Source organism: Oryctolagus cuniculus, chromosome 1, assembly GCF_964237555.1.
Source record: "Oryctolagus cuniculus chromosome 1, mOryCun1.1, whole genome shotgun sequence".
Classification (NCBI taxonomy): Eukaryota; Metazoa; Chordata; class Mammalia; order Lagomorpha; family Leporidae; genus Oryctolagus; species Oryctolagus cuniculus.
In genome coordinates, this window is record NC_091432.1 from 148,138,164 (window position 1) to 148,157,251 (window position 19,088).

A 19,088-nucleotide genomic window follows, 5' to 3' on the forward strand; every position below is an offset into this window, starting at 1 on the left:
AGGCAGCTAGAGGTCTGCAGAGCTCAAAGTCACAAGTTATTGACCCCACCCCATGTACCCTCCTATTTGTCAATTAAAATGAACACTTCCCCATGATGCATCTGTTGCATGTGGGACCAGGGCGTTTATAAGATAAAAAGAGGTGGAAGGCAAGAGAGAGTAGTTTCTTTCTACCTTGGACTTCCTTAGATGTACTACCCTCATATTTTAAGCACTCGGAGTATTTACATTCCCCCACCCTCCTATTCTTGGACAGACATTCCGAATTACAGACACCATTTTCAGTTTCTCCCTTCTCTCTCCCTAGCTGACCCATTCATTTTGTTTCTCTGTATAGGGTAGTACACAATTCACTCACTGCCAAATAAACTCTGTTCCTATTTGTACACAATACTAATCCCTGCTTAGTATTTCCATCTCGAAGGGAGAAAAGAACCAATATTAAAAATTAATACATTCTTTGCCCAGCCAGGAATATATAACTCCAAAATGGCAGTAATTGAATAAACCTCACTTGGAGTCTTTTCATATCTTTTGGAAAAGGTTGTTGGTAGAAACTTCTTGGTCAATTTACGCAGTTTTCTTTTTCTCACTGTTCTTGGAGTCTCTGGAGAGGTTTTGAAACAGGAGTGTTTATGCTTTTGTTCTTTCTCTTGCACAAATGAATTCATGAGAATTCTTAGAAACCAACCATGGGCTAGAAACATTGTGTTTGAATAAGCACCTTTTGGAGGCAATGTATTTTTAGAACTAGTGTTTGGTATGGGACAGGAGGGTTCTTAGCATGAAGCCATAACTACTGGATAACATGTTGCAAACCTGATTTTGTCCTGCATATTGTCTTCTACTTACCGCATGGCTCCTTTCCCCTCCCCTGTGCTTACCAGCAGGGTGAAAGGTGAAGAGAGATTCCCTATAATGTAGTGGTCACATCTGGCAACCGAGGGGACAGGACTAACTTATCTATCAAAAGTAGAGCTCTCTCCTTTGGCCCTCATTGCCAGGAAGAATGGTTCAGTGCCATCCATGCTTTGACAACAGCCAGCCTACCCACACTTTAGAGAGGGTTTTCATAGCCTTTGTAACCCCTCTGCTCTGGGACTACTGACAATAATGAGGAAGGCAGATTTAAAATGCCATCTTGGTTCCTGGTATATGAATGTGGCTTCTTCAGCCACATGGGACCTAATATTCCAAACAGAGTCAATCCTCCCTCACTGCAGCAGTGAGCTTTGAGAAATATGAAGCTAGAATTTCTCAGCTCCAACATCTGAAGATGTTTGGACACTGACACCAGCCTAGAGCAGACTCCAAGTGTGACATTAAACAGTCCCCTAGGGGTTGCATACCCAAGAAGCAGCAGTGTAAGCTTCCAGAAATATTTGGGGTTCTGAAATTTCACAGTTTAAGTGAAAGTGTTACAGCTGGTCTTAACTTTACTCTGTTTTCTATCACCGAGAAACTTGGCCTCCAGACATGAAGTACAAAGACCACTCAGAGGGCAAAATCTATAGCAGTGGTGGTGACAGCTATCAAGCTCATTAGGGGAAAAAACCCAATCATACACATAATTGCCTCCAGGTAGACTGGAACATCAGCTGCAGTAGTGCCTGACCACCCTCCCCACCCAGTGGCCAGTATACTAGGTGCAGTGGTAGGGAAAATGTAAAGGGTATCAGGTAATGATAATACCCCAGATCTAAATCAACCTGTAGGGGAGCCCCCAAATAGGTGGAATAGGGAGGCTCACCTTGGGGTGCAAACAGGAGACTCTGAGATGCCAGGTTTCTAATACAAGGAATTCAAGTCACATGCTTAAACATAACTGTGCTTGCAGAGACATGTCTACTTTTGTATTTTCAGATTCTACAGAGACTTTTTAGCTGTGTATATAGTTCTGCCTCCATTCCTACGGACTCACTCCTAAGGGTACTTTCAAAAACTAGCCATAGGAACTAAAACCCCATGAAACAATTGGTAAAAATAGTATTTTGAGTGTTTAACATAGATATGGGTCTGGAGAGGAAAGGATACTCCAATATGGGAAGCAGTGCAAACATCAGGCTCATAGGATGCCAATGGCTGTAACAACCTGTGGCAACTTCAGGGTCAGCCAGTTGGGCATCCTCCCATAGCAGGGAGATGCTTTAGATGTAGAAAACCAGGCAATTGGCACAAAACTGTTCTGGTGTAAGGGACCTTTGTGGTCAAATGCCCCAGTGCAAGAAAAGTGGTCATTGGAAACAGAACTATCCCCTTCTTTTCTCTACAGGGAGTAAGGTGCCGCCCCCACTCCACTCAAGTTTTATCTGAGGACTGATGGGGTTTCGGGACTCAAGTTGGCTCTCATGCCAAGAGCCCCAGAAGACTATTAAAATTGCAGAGAAACATTTTGATTTCTTAATTGACAGGAGAGCTGCTTACTCTGTACTAACTTCTCATACTGGACTTTTATCCTAAAAGAGTTGTATTATTATGGGAGTTGATGGTAAACCTCACTATCAAGAATTTACTTTACCCTTATTGTATCAAATAGAGAATATTCCTATCTCTCACCAGTTGTTGATGATGTCTGAAGCCCAAATTCTTTGCTTAGAAGGGATTTTCTATCATCCCTGAGTGGTTCCCTCAAGCTAATTACTCCTGAGTGTAAGTCATTTGTTATGATGCTAGCCATCACTGAGGCAGACCTCAATTTGGATATTCCTCCTATTGAAACAAAAGAGTAGATCCTCATGTCTGAGATAAGGGAATGTCTTGACAGGCTACACATGCTATGCCCATCAGAGTGTTCTTAAAAAATAAAACTGTCATCACTGTCAGTATCCCATAAAACCAGAAGCAAGATGGGGATTGTCGCTCCCCCTCTTCACGGAGGAACGACACAGGACCCTGCGCTGTTCTTTTGTCTGCTCGGCCCTTCCCGGGCTTGCTGCTGGTCCTTCCCGGGTTGGCTGCCGATCCCTCCACCTCCGTAGAAGGGCGGCTCCCCCCGCCACCCTCCCCACCTCTGCGGGGGAGCGGCACACCGCTGGCCGGCTCTCTCAGGGGCTGATCAGATGCCATCCGGATGTTCCCCTCAGATGTTCCAGGTGCACGTTGTCTCTCTCCTCCTTTCTAGTCCTCTTCCACCAATCCCAACTCTGCTGCCCACACGCCGAGCACGCTGCTCTCCTCCAATCAGGAGCAGGTCCTGCTGCTCATTGGTTGAACTGGAGGCAGCTGTGTAGAAGCTGTTTCCTCCTCTCCTAGCGCCATATTGTGGGAGAGCAGATGCATAGAATAAGTCTTAATTCCAGTAACAGTCTAGTCCGAGTTGCTCCCCACAGGGGACTTCAACCTTTTGGTAAGTTTCTCAAGCATGGACTCCTAGGTCCACATCAGTTTCCTAGTAATACTCCTGTTCTGCCTGTTATGAAACTAAATGAGGAATACAGACTGGTAACTCTTAAGGTATGCAAAGTCCTCAATCTGCCTACTCTTATTACCATCTTAAAATATTAAAGAACTCACTGGGCGGAAGCCGAGCCGCGGGACTGAGCTGCGCAAGCTACAGGGTCTGCGCGCAAGTGCTCGAAGGGGAGTGCAACAGCGGGGAGACTTGGGACGTCCAGGGCTCCGAGTCCACACATCGGCGCTGGAAGGGGAGCAGACCTGCGTGGAGAGCGTGGGAGCCCACAGTTCGGGACACCAGCGGCAGACTCAACACACCAGCGCTGGAACGCGAGGTGAGCCGAACCTCAATAACCCGAGACACCGGCAGGCAAGCGGAGAGAGGAGACTAGAGGGAATGACCCCCGGGGCGGGGGGAACTTCACCAAGCTAACTGGAAGAGAGAGAGAGGGAAAAAAAAAAAAAAAAAAGGTGACTGGTACGGACACGGGTTTCTCTCTCTCCGCTCACCTCTCAAGGGCGAGCAAGACAAAGAGCAGGCGCCATCTTGGACATACGTCATAAGCAGAGCGACCTCAGGTCTGCACCGGCCCTGAGCCTAGCAGTAAAACCTGACTCTGGGTGGGGCGAATTAACAGGAGATTAGGACCTAGTAAATTTATGGTGCTACTGAACTGAGACTGTGAAAAAAGAGACGGTGGGGGAGAGAACTCACGGAATTCACGTGAGCACTCTCCAGAGACGCTACAATTCCGTACCTTTGGCAACCCAGTGGGAGACTGAAGGAGAATTTGAGCCCACTCTAAGGGCCGAACAGATTCCCTGTGTGGTCCTTGGGAAAGAGCTTCTGATCTCTGGCTCCTGTGGGTATATCATTTGCCTGCTAACTACCTCCAACTTCGTTCAGCTGTGCAGAATAACTTCCCTTTTGAATCAAAAAAAAGAGAGAGAGAGAGAGAGAGAGAGAGGTTTACCACGCCTAACCTGGGAGTGTCACCTTTGGCACACCAAACAGAGCTCTCAGGCCACACCCATCTCAAGCCCTAAGGCTCCATCAAAAACAGATAGTCCACTTAATCTAGAGTCATAGTATAACAAGAAAAAGCACCACAGTGAAGAAACCAAGTATCTCCAATATGACAAATAACAAACGCAAAAACCAAGGTAATAAAAACAAGGAAGTCACCATGAAGCCCTCAAATGAAAAAGACACCCCAATTCAAGATTATGAGGATGATGACATAGAAGAAATGCAAGAAGCAGATCTCAAAAAATTGATAAGAACATTAAGAAGTTCTCAAAAACAAATTCTTGAACTACAGAAATCCTTAATGGACAAGATAGAAAATCTCTCTCGTGAAAATGAAATATTAAGGAGGAATCAAAATGAAACGAAACAACTAGTACAACAGGAAACTGGGATAGTGACTGAAGTGAAGAATTCAATAGATCAAATGAAAAACACAATAGAGAGCCTTACAAACAGAATGGGAGAAGCAGAAGAGAGAATATCGGACTTAGAAGACAGAGAACAGGAAAGGATACAGTCGGACCAAAGAAAAGACGAGGAAATTAGAAATCTAAAACATATTGTCGGGAATCTTCAGGATACTATTAAAAAACCCAACATTCGGGTTCTAGGAGTTCCTGAAGGCATGGAGAGGGAGAAAGGATTAGAAGGCCTTTTTAGTGAGATATTAGCAGAAAATTTCCCAGGTTTGGAGAAGGACAGAGAAATCCTAGTACAGGAAGCTCACAGAACCCCTAATAAACACGACCAAAAGAGATCCTCACCATGACACGTTGTAATTAAACTCTCCACAGTGAAACATAAAGAAAAGATCCTAAAATGTGCAAGAGAGAAACGTCAGATTACTCTCAGAGGATCTCCAATCAGACTCACAGCTGACTTCTCATCAGAAACTCTACAAGCTAGGAGGGAATGGCGAGATATAGCCCAGGTACTAAGAGAGAACAACTGCCAGCCCAGAATATTATATCCTGCAAAGCTATCATTTGTGAATGAAGGTGAAATAAAGACTTTTCATAACAAACAGAAATTGAAAGAATTTGTTGCCACTCGTCCAGCCCTGCAAAAGATGCTTAAAGATGTGTTACACACAGAAACAAAGAAACACGGTCATCAATATGAAAGAAGGTAAAGGAAGGAAACCAAGGAAGGAAAGCTCACAGCAAAAGATTACAGGGAATTCAAAGCATATATTAGAACTTATCTTTGGCAAATGGCAGGGCAAAGTTACCACTTATCATTAGTCACATTGAACGTGAATGGCCTGAACTGTCCAGTTAAAAGACACCGTTTGGCTGATTGGGTTAAGGAACAAAACCCATCTATTTGCTGCTTACAAGAAACACATCTTTCCAACAAAGATCCATACAGACTGAAAGTGAAAGGCTGGAAAAAGATATTCCATGCCAACAGAAATGAAAAAAGAGCAGGTGTAGCCATCTTAATATCAGACACCATAAACTTTACCACAAAAACCGTTAAGAGAGACAAAGAGGGACACTACATAATGATTAAGGGATCAATTCAACAGGAAGATATAACAATTATCAATATATATGCACCTAACTACAGGGCACCGGTTTATCTAAAAGATTTGTTAACGGACTTAAAGGGAGACTTAGACCCCAATACAATAGTACTGGGGGACTTCAATACTCCACTCTCAGAAATAGACAGATCAATAGGACAGAAGATCAACAAGGATACAGTAGATTTAAACGACACTATAGCCCAAATGGATCTAACAGATATATACAGAACTTTCAATCCTACAGCTAAAGATTATACATTCTTCTCAGCAGTACATGGAACCTTCTCTAGGATTGACCACATACTAGGCCATAAAGCAAGTCTCAGCAAATTCAAAAGAATTAGAATCATACCATGCAGCTTCTCAGACCATAAAGGAATGAAGTTGGAAATGAACAACTCAGGAATCCCTAGAGCATACGCAAACACATGGAGATTGAACAACATGCTCCTGAATGAACAATGGGTCATAGAAGAAATCAAAAGAGAAATCAAAAACTTTCTGGAAGTAAATGAGGATAACAGCACAACATACCAAAACTTATGGGATCAGCAAAAGCAGTGTTAAGAGGAAAGTTTATATCAATAGGTGCCTACATCAAGAAATTGGAAAGGCACCAAATAGATGAGCTTTCTATTCACCTCAAGAATCTAGAAAACCTACAGCAAACCAGACCCAAATCTAGTAGGAGAAGAGAAATAATTAAAATCAGAGAAGAAATCAACAGGATTGAATCAAGAAAAACATTACAAAAAATCAGCCAAACGAGGAGCTGGTTTTTTGAAAAAATAAACAAAATTGACACCCCATTGGCCCAACTAACTAAAAAAAGAAGAGAAAAGACCCAAATCAATAAAATCAGAGATGAAAAAGGAAATGTAACAACAGACACCACAGAAATAAAAAGAATCATCAGAAATTACTACAAGGACTTGTATGCCAGCAAACAGGGAAACCTATCAGAAATGGATAGATTCCTGGACACATGCAACCTACCTAAATTGAACCAGGAAGACATCGAAAACCTAAACAGACCCATAACTGAGACAGAAATTGAAACAGTAATAAAGGCCCTCTCAACAAAGAAAAGCCCAGGTCCAGATGGATTCACTGCTGAATTCTACCAGACATTTAAAGAAGAACTAACTCCAATTCTTCTCAAACTATTCAGAACAATTGAAGAAGAGGGAATCCTCCCAAATTCTTTCTATGAAGCCAGCATCACCTTAATTCCTAAGCCGGGAAAAGATGCAGCACTGAAAGAGAATTACAGACCAATATCCCTGATGAACATAGATGCAAAAATCCTCAATAAAATTCTCGCCAATAGAATGCAACAACACATCAGAAAGATCATCCACCCAGACCAAGTGGGATTTATCCCTGGTATGCAGGGATGGTTTAATGTGCGCAAGACAATCAATGTGATACACCACATTAACAGACTGCAGAAGAAAAACCATATGATTATCTCAATAGATGCCGAGAAAGCATTTGATAAAATACAACACCCATTCATGATGAAAACTCTAAGCAAACTGGGTTTGGAAGGAACATTCCTCAATACAATCAAAGCAATTTATGAAAAACCCACAGCCAACATCCTATTGAATGGGGAAAAGTTGGAAGCATTTCCACTGAGATCTGGGACCAGACAGGGATGTCCACTCTCACCACTGCTATTCAATATAGTTCTGGAGGTTCTAGCCAGAGCTATTAGGCAAGAAAAAGAAATTAAAGGGATACAAATTGGGAAGGAAGAACTCAAACTATCCCTCTTTGCAGATGACATGATTCTTTATTTAGGGGACCCAAAGAACTCTACCAAGAGACTATTGGAACTCATAGAAGAGTTTGGCAAAGTAGCAGGGTATAAAATCAATGCACAAAAATCAACAGCCTTTGTATACACAGACAATGCCATGGCTGAGGAAGAACTTCTAAGATCAATCCCATTCACAATAGCTACAAAAACAATCAAATACCTTGGAATAAACTTAACCAAGGACGTTAAAGATCTCTACGATGAAAATTACAAAACCTTAAAGAAAGAAATAGAAGAGGATACCAAAAAATGGAAAAATCTTCCATGCTCATGGATTGGAAGAATCAATATCATCAAAATGTCCATTCTCCCAAAAGCAATTTATAGATTCAATGCAATACCAATCAAGATACCGAAGACCTTCTTCTCAGATCTGGAAAAATTGGTGCTGAAATTTATATGGAGGCACAAGAGACCTCGAATAGCTAAAGCAATTTTGTACAACAAAAACAAAGCCGGAGGCATCACAATACCAGATTTCAGGACATACTACAGGGCAGTTGTAATCAAAACAGCATGGTACTGGTACAGAAACAGATGGATAGACCAATGGAACAGAATTGAAATACCAGAAATCAACCCAAACATCTACAGCCAACTTATATTTGATCAAGGATCTAAAACTAATTCCTTGAGCAAGGACAGTCTATTCAATAAATGGTGCTGGGAAAATTGGATTTCCACGTGCAGAAGCATGAAGCAAGACCCCTACCTTACACCTTACACAAAAATCCACTCAACATGGATTAAAGACCTAAATCTACGACCTGACACCATTAAGTTACTAGAGAACATTGGAGAAACCCTTCAAGATATTGGCACAGGCAAAGAGTTTCTGGAAAAGACCCGGGAGGCACAGGCAGTCAAAGCCAAAATTAACTATTGGGATTGCATCAAATTGAGAAGTTTCTGTACTGCAAAAGAAACAGTTAGGAGGGTGAAGAGACAACCATCAGAATGGGAAAAAATATTTGCAAACTATGCAACAGATAAAGGGTTAATAACCAGAATCTACAAAGAGATCAAGAAACTCCACAAAAACAAAACCAACAACCCAATTAAGAGATGGGCCAAGGACCTCAATAGACATTTTTCAAAAGAGGAAATCCAAATGGCCAACAGGCACATGAAAAAATGTTCAAGGTCATTAGCAATCAGAGAAATGCAAATCAAAACCACAATGAGGTTTCACCTCACCCCGGTTAGAATGGCTCACATTCAGAAATCTACCAACAACAGATGCTGGCGAGGATGTGGGGAAAAAGGGACACTAACCCACTGTTGGTGGGAATGCAAACTGGTCAAGCCACTATGGAAGTCAGTCTGGAGATTCCTCAGAAACCTGAAGATAACCCTACCGTTCGACCCAGCCATCCCACTCCTTGGAATTTACCCAAAGGAGTTTAAATTGGCAAACAAAAAAGCGGTCTGCAGCCTAATGTTTATTGCAGCACAATTCACAATAGCCAAGACCTGGAACCAACCTAAATGCCCATCAACGGTAGACTGGATAAAGAAATTATGGGATATGTACTCTTTAGAATACTATACCGCAGTAAGAAACAACGAAATGCAATCATTTGCAACAAAATGGAGGAATCTGGAACACATCATGCTGAGTGAAATAAGCCAGTCCCAAAGGGACAAATACCATATGTTCTCCCTGATCGGTGACAACTGACTGAACACCAAAAAGGAAACCTGTTGAAGTGGAATGGACACTATGGGAAACGGTGACTTCATCAGCATAGCCCTGACTGTTAATGAACAACTTAATACATTATCCATCTTAGTAGTTTTTTTGTCTGTTCTACTTAATATGACTGGTTTAATTCTGTAATTAATACACAGTTATTCTTAAGTGTTGAAATTTAACTGAAATGTGATCCCTGTTAAACATAAGAGTAGGAATAAGAGAGGGAAGAGATATATAATTTGGGACATGCTCAAGCTGACTTGCCCCAAATGGTAGAGTTAGAAACATACCAGGGGACTCCAATTTAATCCCATCAAGGTGGCATGTACCAATGCCATCTCACTACTCCAAGTGATCAATTTCAGTTCACAATTGATCATAATGAAAGGACTAAGAGTCAAAGGGAGCACATAAGCAAGTCTAGTACCTGCTAACACTAACCGATAGAATAAATAAAGGGGAGAGTGATCCAACATGGGAAGTGAGATACTCAGCAGACTCATAGAATGGCAGATGCCCTAAATAGCACTCTGGCCTCAGAATCAGCCCTAAAGGCATTCCGATCTGGCTGAAAAGCCCATGAGAGTATTTCAGGCATGGAAAGCCAAGACACTCTGGCAAAAGATCTCTGTGAGTGAGATCCCAGTGGAAAGAACAGGTCTTCAAAGAAGGAGGTACCTTTCTCTGAAGGGAGGAGAGAATCTCCACTTTGACTATGACCTTGTCTAAACAAGATAAGAGTCAGAGAACTCAAGGGGCTTCCATAGCCTTGGAAACTCATGACTGGAGCATAGGGAGATTACTGATGCCATAGACAGGAGTGTCAATTGGTAAAGTCAACAACAGGAGTCACTGTGCACTTACTCCTCATGTAGGATCCCTGTCCTTAATGTGCTGTGCATTGAGATTTAATGCTATAACGAGTACTCAAATAATATATTTCACTTTGTGTTTCTATGGGGGTGCAAACTGTTGAAATCTTTACTTAATGCATACTAAACTGATCCTCTGTAAAAAAAAAAAAAAGAAAAGAAAAGAAAAGAAAAGAAAAGAAAAGAAAAGAAACTATCAACTCCCAACTTGACTCTCACTGGGATTAAACATGACAATAGGTCTGATCTGATTTCATCATCATTTAAAAAAAATCATCTATTATTTTTCACTTTATGTTTCTGTGTGGGAGCAAACTGTTGAAATCCTTACTTAATGTATACTAAGCTGATCTTCTGTATATTAAGATAATCGAAAATGAATCTTGATGTGAATGGAAGGGGAGAGGGGGTAGGAAAGGGGAGGGTTGTGGGTGGGAGGGACGGTATGGGGGGGAAGCCATAGTAATCCATTATTCGTACTTTGGAAACGTATATTCATTAAATAAAAGTTAAAAAAAAAAAAAAAAAAAAAAAGAACTCACTGAATCTTGTGTAGAGACCACACAGCATGTCTACTCTTGTCAGCCGGACTTATAAGATGAGCATCTAAGATGTTGAGTGGTTTATTGATGACCACAGCTTTGTGAAAGAAGGAGTTACAAAGACAGGATATGCCACCATAGTAGATCTTACAAGGGTGATAGAAGTTCAGGCATTGCCATCTAATACTTTATGTCAAAAGGCCAAACTTATTGAACTTACTGCATTGAGTAGAGCCTTAAAATTAATAAAAGGCCAAAGAGTTAATATTTACATGGATTCCTTGTGTTAAATGTGCACATGCAGCAATTTGGAAAGAAAGAGGCCTACTGACTGCAAGGAATTCTCCTACTAAATATGGGAAAGAGATGCTTTATCAGGCAGTACTGGAAAATCTGGAAGTGGCTGTCATTCTACACTGCAGGGGACATGAGCAGAAAGAGTCATGTTAGTAAAGGAAATGCATAAGCAGTTAAGACAGAAAAAAAGTTGCTGCACAGGAGGCTCTAGAAATGGCTTTAATGCCACAGACTGGAAAGGTAACTGAAAACACTCTGCCAAGCCTGACAATGAATGGGCTCAACAATGAGGTTATGCTAAAGGTGACAATTGGTGGTGGACTTTAGATCATAAGGTCATGTTCCCAATGGCCTCTCAATGGGAAATTACTAAGGAAATGCATGACTAAACATCTGGAAGAGGAGCCCTGAGGCAAACAGTTTCTTCAGTATCGGGAGGGATAGGACTACATATTGTTATAAGGGAAATAACTCATTCCTGTCCACTCAGCTTACAAAATAACCCTGGTGGTCATATCCAGACACCGTCCTTACTCATTCCTGTACAAAAGAGAGAAAAGTATCCAGCGGAAAGACTGGCAGGTAGACAGACTCCACTAACATGCCTTCAGAAAATAAATACAAATATCTATTGATCTTTACTGATACTTCCACAGGATTGATAGAAGCTTTTCCAACTCAAACAGAAAAGGTATATGTCCAAAGCCCTGTTAAAGGGAATATATTACTGGTTTTGGCCTTCCAAGGTCCCCCCAGTGTGATAATGGGCCCTCATTGTGTATAAAATAACCAATTTAGCATGTAGCTAAATTTGTAGGGATCTCTTAACATCTCAATGCCTCTTGAATACCTCAGACATTAGGTAAAGCTGAAAAGACTAATCATAGTCTTAAGAAAATTATGGATAATCTTTACCAAGAGACCTCAAAAACATAACTTAAATGATTGCATATTGCCCTCCTCAGGATGAAAATGACACCAAGACTGCTTTAAAGATTAGTTCATTTGGAATGCTATACAGAAGACCCTACCTCAATTCTGACATCCTCTTTGCTCTAGAAACTAAAGATCAGATAAAGAATATTATTAATCCAGGACAAGTACAAAATACTCTGATGGAGTTTTGTAACAAAATTATTCCAGTGCCAGATTCCAAAAGTCACCTTCACCCTATCTCCCCAGGAGACCTAGTTTTACTAAAAACTTGGCGTGAAGGTTCTTCCTTTGACTAATTGCAAACTAAATGGAAGGGACATTAACAGGTACTACTTAGCATTCCTACTGAAGTTTATTACAGGAAATCCAAGCTGTCAAGAATTAAACTTTTGAGGGTGATTCTATGGTGCAGCAGGTTAAGCTGCCTCCTGCAGTGCTGGCATCCCATATGGGCACTGGTTTGAGTCTCAGCTGCTCCACTTGCAATCTCTCTCCCTTCTATTGCACCTGGGAAGGCAGCAGAGGATGGCCCAAATCCTTGGATCTCTGCACTTACATAGGAGACCTAGAAGAAGTTCCTGGCACCTGGGTTTAGCCTGGTCCAGCCCCAGCCAAAACAGCCATTTGGCGAGTGAACCAGTGGATGGAAGATCTCTCTCTCTCTTTCTCTCTCTCTTTCATTCAAATAAATAAATTTTTTAAAACTAAGTAACTTGTACTTCTTGAGTCTTCAGAAGTCTGTCTACTCTTGTGAACTAATTGAAGATCTCAAATATCTCTTCAAAAAGCAAAAGGATAAGTAAGGTCTTTCCTTTTGTCTTATCAAGGCTGTAGCACTTTATGGCAGACATGTTTTACCTACCTCTTCTCCTGATGTTCTCGGGTAGTTGCTATTGGCAGGAAAACTCTTTAGTGAGTTATTCTATCATCATACTGGATGACCCTCTTATATATCATGAAGTTATTTTTTAACAATATGTTTATTGCTTGGGCTAGCCTAGCCTACACTTCAGGCCAGCTTTTACAGCTAGCATTCAAGTCTGTGGATGCTCTATCTATAGTTATGGACAACTGACTAGCCTTGGAGTATATACTGATATATCAAAAGGAGTATGTGTAGTAATTAATAGAATCTTCCACATGTACTCTAATATGTTTGTTTTCATTGAAAAGGATATCAGAGGGCCTGGCACTGTGGCATGCACTAAATTATTCCTCCGCCTGTGGCGCCGGCATCCCATATGGGTGTCAGCACTAGTCCTGGCTGCTCCTCTTCCAGTCCAGCTCTCTGCTGTGGCCTGGGATAGCATTGGAGGATGGCCCAAGTGCTTGGGCCCCTGCACCCATGTGGGAGACCAGGAAGAAGCTCCTGGCTTCTGGCTTCAGATCAGCACAGCTCTGGCCATTGTGGCCATTTGGGGAGTGAACCAATGGAAGGAAGACCTTTCTCTCTCCTGTCTCTCTCTCTCTCTCTGTAACTCTGTCAAAGGAAGGAAGGGAGGGAGGGAGGGAGGGAGGGAGGAAGGAAAAAGAAAAGAAAAGAGAAAAGAAAAGAAAAGGGAAGAAACGGATATTAGAAATTTTGATGGCCAAGCTTGACTGTTTTATAATCCATGCAGAGATAATCTAGCACTACCTACTATTGGAAAACAATAGAATATAATTTTCCTTTCTTAAAAGGGATTACACCTGTACTTTATCTTTTTCCAATTATGCTCATCCTGATTGATAAACTTCCTGTTTCATAACTTAACAGCTTGTCAGACTAATGATGATCATGTGTGGGTGACAGCCATTGGCAGTGACTGCTGAAAACCGTCTAGCTTATGAGATGGATACATTATGTGAGATAGGTAGAGGTTTCCAAACCTGGGACAGGAAAGAACCATGACCCTGATCATCAGGAAGTAGTTACAGAAGATAGAATTTCATCTTTCAACACCCCATTGAAATTAAGAGTCAGAAATCTCTGAAAGGGAAATGATATAGGACAGGTAGGCAGCTAGTTAGGTCTGCAGAGTTTGAAGTCACAAACTCCCAGCTCCGGCTTCATGTACCTTGTCAATTAAAACACCCATGATGCATCTATATTGCATATGGGACTGGAGCACATATGACTTAAACAGGCCAAACATGAGACAGAGCTCTCTTTCACCATGGACCTCATTGGAAGTACTGCTCCCATCATTTCAGCATTCAGATGGGAGCTTTACAACTCTGCCACCCTCTCATTCTCAGAAAGACATTCCCAATTACAGGTACCCTTTTCAGTGTTTCTTTTCTTCCTATTTTATGGGCAATACGTTAGCACCCTCATGTTGTATATTCTTCTATGTATGATGGCCTATACTCATATGTGAATGTAATTATTACCCCACTGCCAAATAAACTCTGTTCCTATTTCCATACAGTACCAGTCTTCACTTAGTATTTCTATTTCTGTGGGAGACAACAACCTTGATTAAAAAGTAATAAATTTGTTGCCCACATTAGAATCAATGTAATCAAATGACTCCCTTAGGCCATTAAGAGGAAAACAACTTGGAGCTGGACTAACAGGAGGCAATTACTAAACTGAGCCGAATTCCTTAGTTCTGCTCTTGGCATTGAGGTATGGAAACTCCAGAGTCCTATAAGAGGTCTTAAGGAAAAACATGTTCAACACAAATATCAGGGATCAAGGTTTCTCGTTAAAAATACATTTTAGGAAATGTTTTCAGTTAACTTGATAGGAAACATTAATGGCAAGGAAACATGAGATATTTGGCAAATTGAGACCTTCATTTCTCTATGAAAACAAAAAACATAATTAAAAATAAAATTTAAAAAAACAGTCTGGAAGAATATTTTGATTATTTTCTAATTAAAGTTCAATAATTAAGGTTTTGCTAGTGAGCAAACAACATTTTTTTCTCTCTCTTTCCATAAAGGTCTAATATAGGCAAGAAGATTTGATAGGTCTGCTACATAAAGCTGGAAGTGACCTTGGACAATCTAATGTGACTAAGAAATTTAGCTTTTCTCCTTTTTAAAAATTGGAAACAGAAACCAAATCATATTTATTTCTATTCTCCTTAATTCTTGTGTGTGTGTGTGTGTGTGTGTGTGTGTATCTATGTGTGTTTTCTTTCAGGGACCTTGGAAACTTTATGTCTGTAGTATTAGCATAGTTGAGACAAAATTTGGGATTTTTTTTCCTTTCAAGGTACCCTAAATCACCTTCTGGTACATATGTAAGGGCTCAACAAGTTTTTGATCTTGATCCATGACTCTTTTTCTCCATCATCATACCTACAGTTATCTTTTGCTGTGAAACACACCACTCCAAAGCCAAGTGGCCAGTCTCTAAGTTCCTTTTCCTTGCTCACAATTTGAAGTCTGGGCTGTGCTTAGCTGGGATATTCTTCCATTTGTCTTTCAAATAGTCACTTGCTTAGATTTGTCCAACTGGTAAGTCAGTAGAATCCTAGTGTTGGCTGGGACACTAGGATTTTTTTTTAAGTTTTGTTAAGATTTACTTAGTTATTTGAAAGGCAGAATTACAGAGAGGCAGAGGTCGGGGAGGGGTCTTCCATCCACAGATTCACTCCCCAAATGGCTGCAACAGCCAGAGCTGGGCTGATCTGAAACCAGGAGCCTGGAGCTTCTTCTGGGTCTCTCGCACAGATGCAGGGGCCCAAAGATATCCCTATGGGATGTCAGCTTTGCAGGTGGCAGCATTACCTACTATGCCACAGCACCAGCCTCAAGGTATATGTTTTTTTTTTCTTTCACTCCATACTGTTAGGACCTTGCCTTTCTACTTTGCTTTACTTGTGGCCTTGCCAGTTGGCTTCTCCAGCAAGGTAACAAATTTCTACATGGCAACACAGAGTTCCCAATAGCACAAAAAACAGAATTGGGGATGCAGCATCACTTTTGTAATATTCTGTCGTTTAGAAAACTAGTCCCAACTCAGGTTAAAAAGAGATAACTATACAGGGACAAATACTGAGAAATACCAACCATTTCAGAATAGCAGTGCAGCATTGTCATATAAATGGGGTTACCTTAATGTTTGTCAACATTGGAACCACCAATTTCCCTTCCTTATACTTTTATCTCCAGTTCTTCTGTCCTATTGTTTCTATACTTTCTCCTACCATTTCTCAGCTTTTTGTATCGTAACTGCACTTCCTCATCCATTCCTAGAAAATAGATTCCCTAATTTCCAGGTCAGTGAGCAGAATGAGCACATATCAACTTGATTCTTCAGATGGCCAGTCTTTGTAGCTCAGATGCAGTATTGACAGAGATTCCTTCGCATTGGTTGTTGTTTGTTTTTGTTCTAAGGTTACACCTGAATTCAAAAGAGGAAGTTTTGAAGTGGACAACACTGCATACAGGAGCACCTTACATGAATATGCTTACATGCTTTGCCTTTATCAATAGAATCTAGAGTCGGATTTTCCTCCTTAGATTTATCTTCACTAAGGTAAAATGCATGAGTCAACAAATCCACATGTTACATGTTTCACTTAAAAACCCCATAGCAGTCATTCACCAGGACAGAGCGGTCTAAGAGGCCTGTAGGAATCAGATAATCCCTGGCCTTACAATCCCAGTTCATATCAGGCTGCTTCTTACACATGGCTAAGATGAGATCAAATTTCCACTGAATCATTCAACCTGTCTGATCACTGTTTTTTGCTGTCAGAAGAAATTCAAGAGTACTGAAAGACAAGGCCAGAAGTACCAAGGAAGGAAAAAAAAAAGGTGGGAAAAGAGGGTTTTTATTTTAAGTATTTTATTTATTTGAAATGCAGAATGAGAGAAACAAAATGAGAATGAGAATGAGAGAGAGACAGAGAAAGAGAGAGACAGAGAGAGAGACAGAGAGAGGAAAGGAGGGAGGGAGGGAGGGAAGGAGAGAGGGAGGATCTTCCACATGCTGGTTAACTCCCCGAAAAAGGCAGAACTGCTGAGGATGGCCTAGGGTGAAACCAGGAGCCTGAAATTCTCAGGTAAGTTCCAAGGGTCCATATTTTGAAGCTTTTGCAGGTGCATAAACAGAGAGCTGGATCAGAAGCAAAGTAGCTGGGGTCCACAGATGGTAGCTTAATCTACTGCATCACAACACTGGCCCACCCCCTCATATGGTCAAGATTTTTGCAGAAAGCGATTATGGGTTTTCATTTGTAATACTATGGGATTGAAATGAAAGTTAAAAGTTGAAATGCAAATTATCCTTCAAGATCTATTCTTTAATTACCCTTAAAATCCTTTTAATATGCTTATCTTTAAAATTTTTATTTATTTCATTTATTTGAGAGACAGAGAGACAGTGATACAGAATTCATATCTCCTGGTTTACTCCCTAAATAAATAGGGTTGGGGCTGAGCCAGGCCAAAGCTAGAAGCTGGAAACCTAATCCAGATTTCCCACATAGTATCAGGGATCCAAGTAAAATGACCCAACACCTGTTGCATCCCAGGGTTCACAGTAGCAGGAAGATGGACCTGGAAATGTGGTCAGGACTCCAACACAGTCACTTTGATATGGGATGTAGCCACTTCAACCAGCAAGTTCACCTGTCAAATGACTGTCCTGATTTTGTTCATTGTTGTTTCTTTTATTCTGTTCTGCAGGGTTAGTCATTGGATCCTTGATTGTTGGATTACATCTCCACCAGACATTCAGGTGAAAAACTGAAAAAGAATTGCATTTGACTATTTATACATCTAAATTGTTCAAGTGAAAGAAGCAACTGAGATTAAATGCCTTTATTATTACTTAGGAACAAATCAATGGTTCTACTCTTTATCTGTCATCACAAACCTCAAAAGTTGAGGGAATATGTACATATATGTAAATTCATTACAACTCTGATTGGCTTTCTGAGCCAGCTTGACTGAGTATAGGATGCCCAGATTCCTGGTTAAACATTATGTCTGAATAAGTCTGTGAGGGTGTTTCAGGGACAGCTTAGCACTTTCTTGGTGGACTGCTTAAAGCAGGAGGCCTTCTCATCTAATCAGTCAAGGTCTTAAGTAGAACAAAAAAATGGGGAAAGGTTGAATTAAGTCTCTCATTCCCAGAGCTTAGAAACTGATCTCCTGGGGCTGGTGCTGCGGCGCAGCAGGTTGACGCCCTGGCCTGAAGCACCGGCATCCCATATGGGCGCCAGTTCTAGTCCCGGCTGCTCCTCTTCCAATCCAGCTCTCTGCTATGTCCTGGGAAAGCAGAAGATGTCCCAAGCCCTTGGGTCCCTGCACCCATGTGGGAGACCCAAAAAGGGCTCCTGGCTCCTGGCTTTGGATTGGCGCAGCTCCGGCCACTGTGGTCAATTGGGGAATGAACCATCAGATGAAGGACCTCTCTCTCTCTCTCTGCCTCTCCTTTCTCTGTGTAACTCTGACTTTCAAATAAATAAATAAATCCTTAAAAAAAAAAAAGAAACTGATCTGTCCTCTGCAGTCCTGGTTCTCAGGTCAGACTCAGATTAGAATCTACATAATAAGGTACCTAGTTTAGGCCTTCAAACCACACCACTGTTGGTCCTGGTCTCCACTGTGCAAATGGTGGATTCTGGGACTTCTTGGCCTTCATAACTGAGTGAACCAATAACTTATCTATCTATAGATATTTTTAAAAATATCTATTTATTTGAAAGGCAGAAATACAGATATAGAGACAGATACCTTAGGTCTACTGGTTTACTCTTCAAGTGGCTGCAATGGACAGAACTGGTTCAGTTCGAAGTCAGGAAGCTAGAATTTCATTCTGATCTCCCTTGTGAATGGCAGTGATCCAAGCACTTGAGAAATGTTCAGCCGCTTTCCCAGGTGCATTATCAGTGAGCTGGATTGGAAATGGAGCAGCAAGGACGTGAAACTGGACTCCAATGTTGGATGCCAGTGTTGCTGGCAGTAGTAGCTTTAACCCACTGCACCACAAAGCCAGGCCCTAAATAACTATCTCAGATA

General features: G+C 41.3%; 1 long non-coding RNA gene across 1 annotated transcript in view; it reads right to left on the reverse strand.

Annotated features, from left to right (window-relative positions):
• Positions 1–19,088, reverse strand: part of LOC127491315 (uncharacterized) — a 78,321-nt gene that overhangs the window by 24,536 nt on the left and 34,697 nt on the right. Inside the window, exon 2 of the long non-coding RNA XR_007919939.2 lies at positions 17,694–17,810. This is a non-coding gene — a long non-coding RNA (uncharacterized lncRNA). The remainder of the gene's footprint in view (positions 1–17,693; positions 17,811–19,088) is intronic.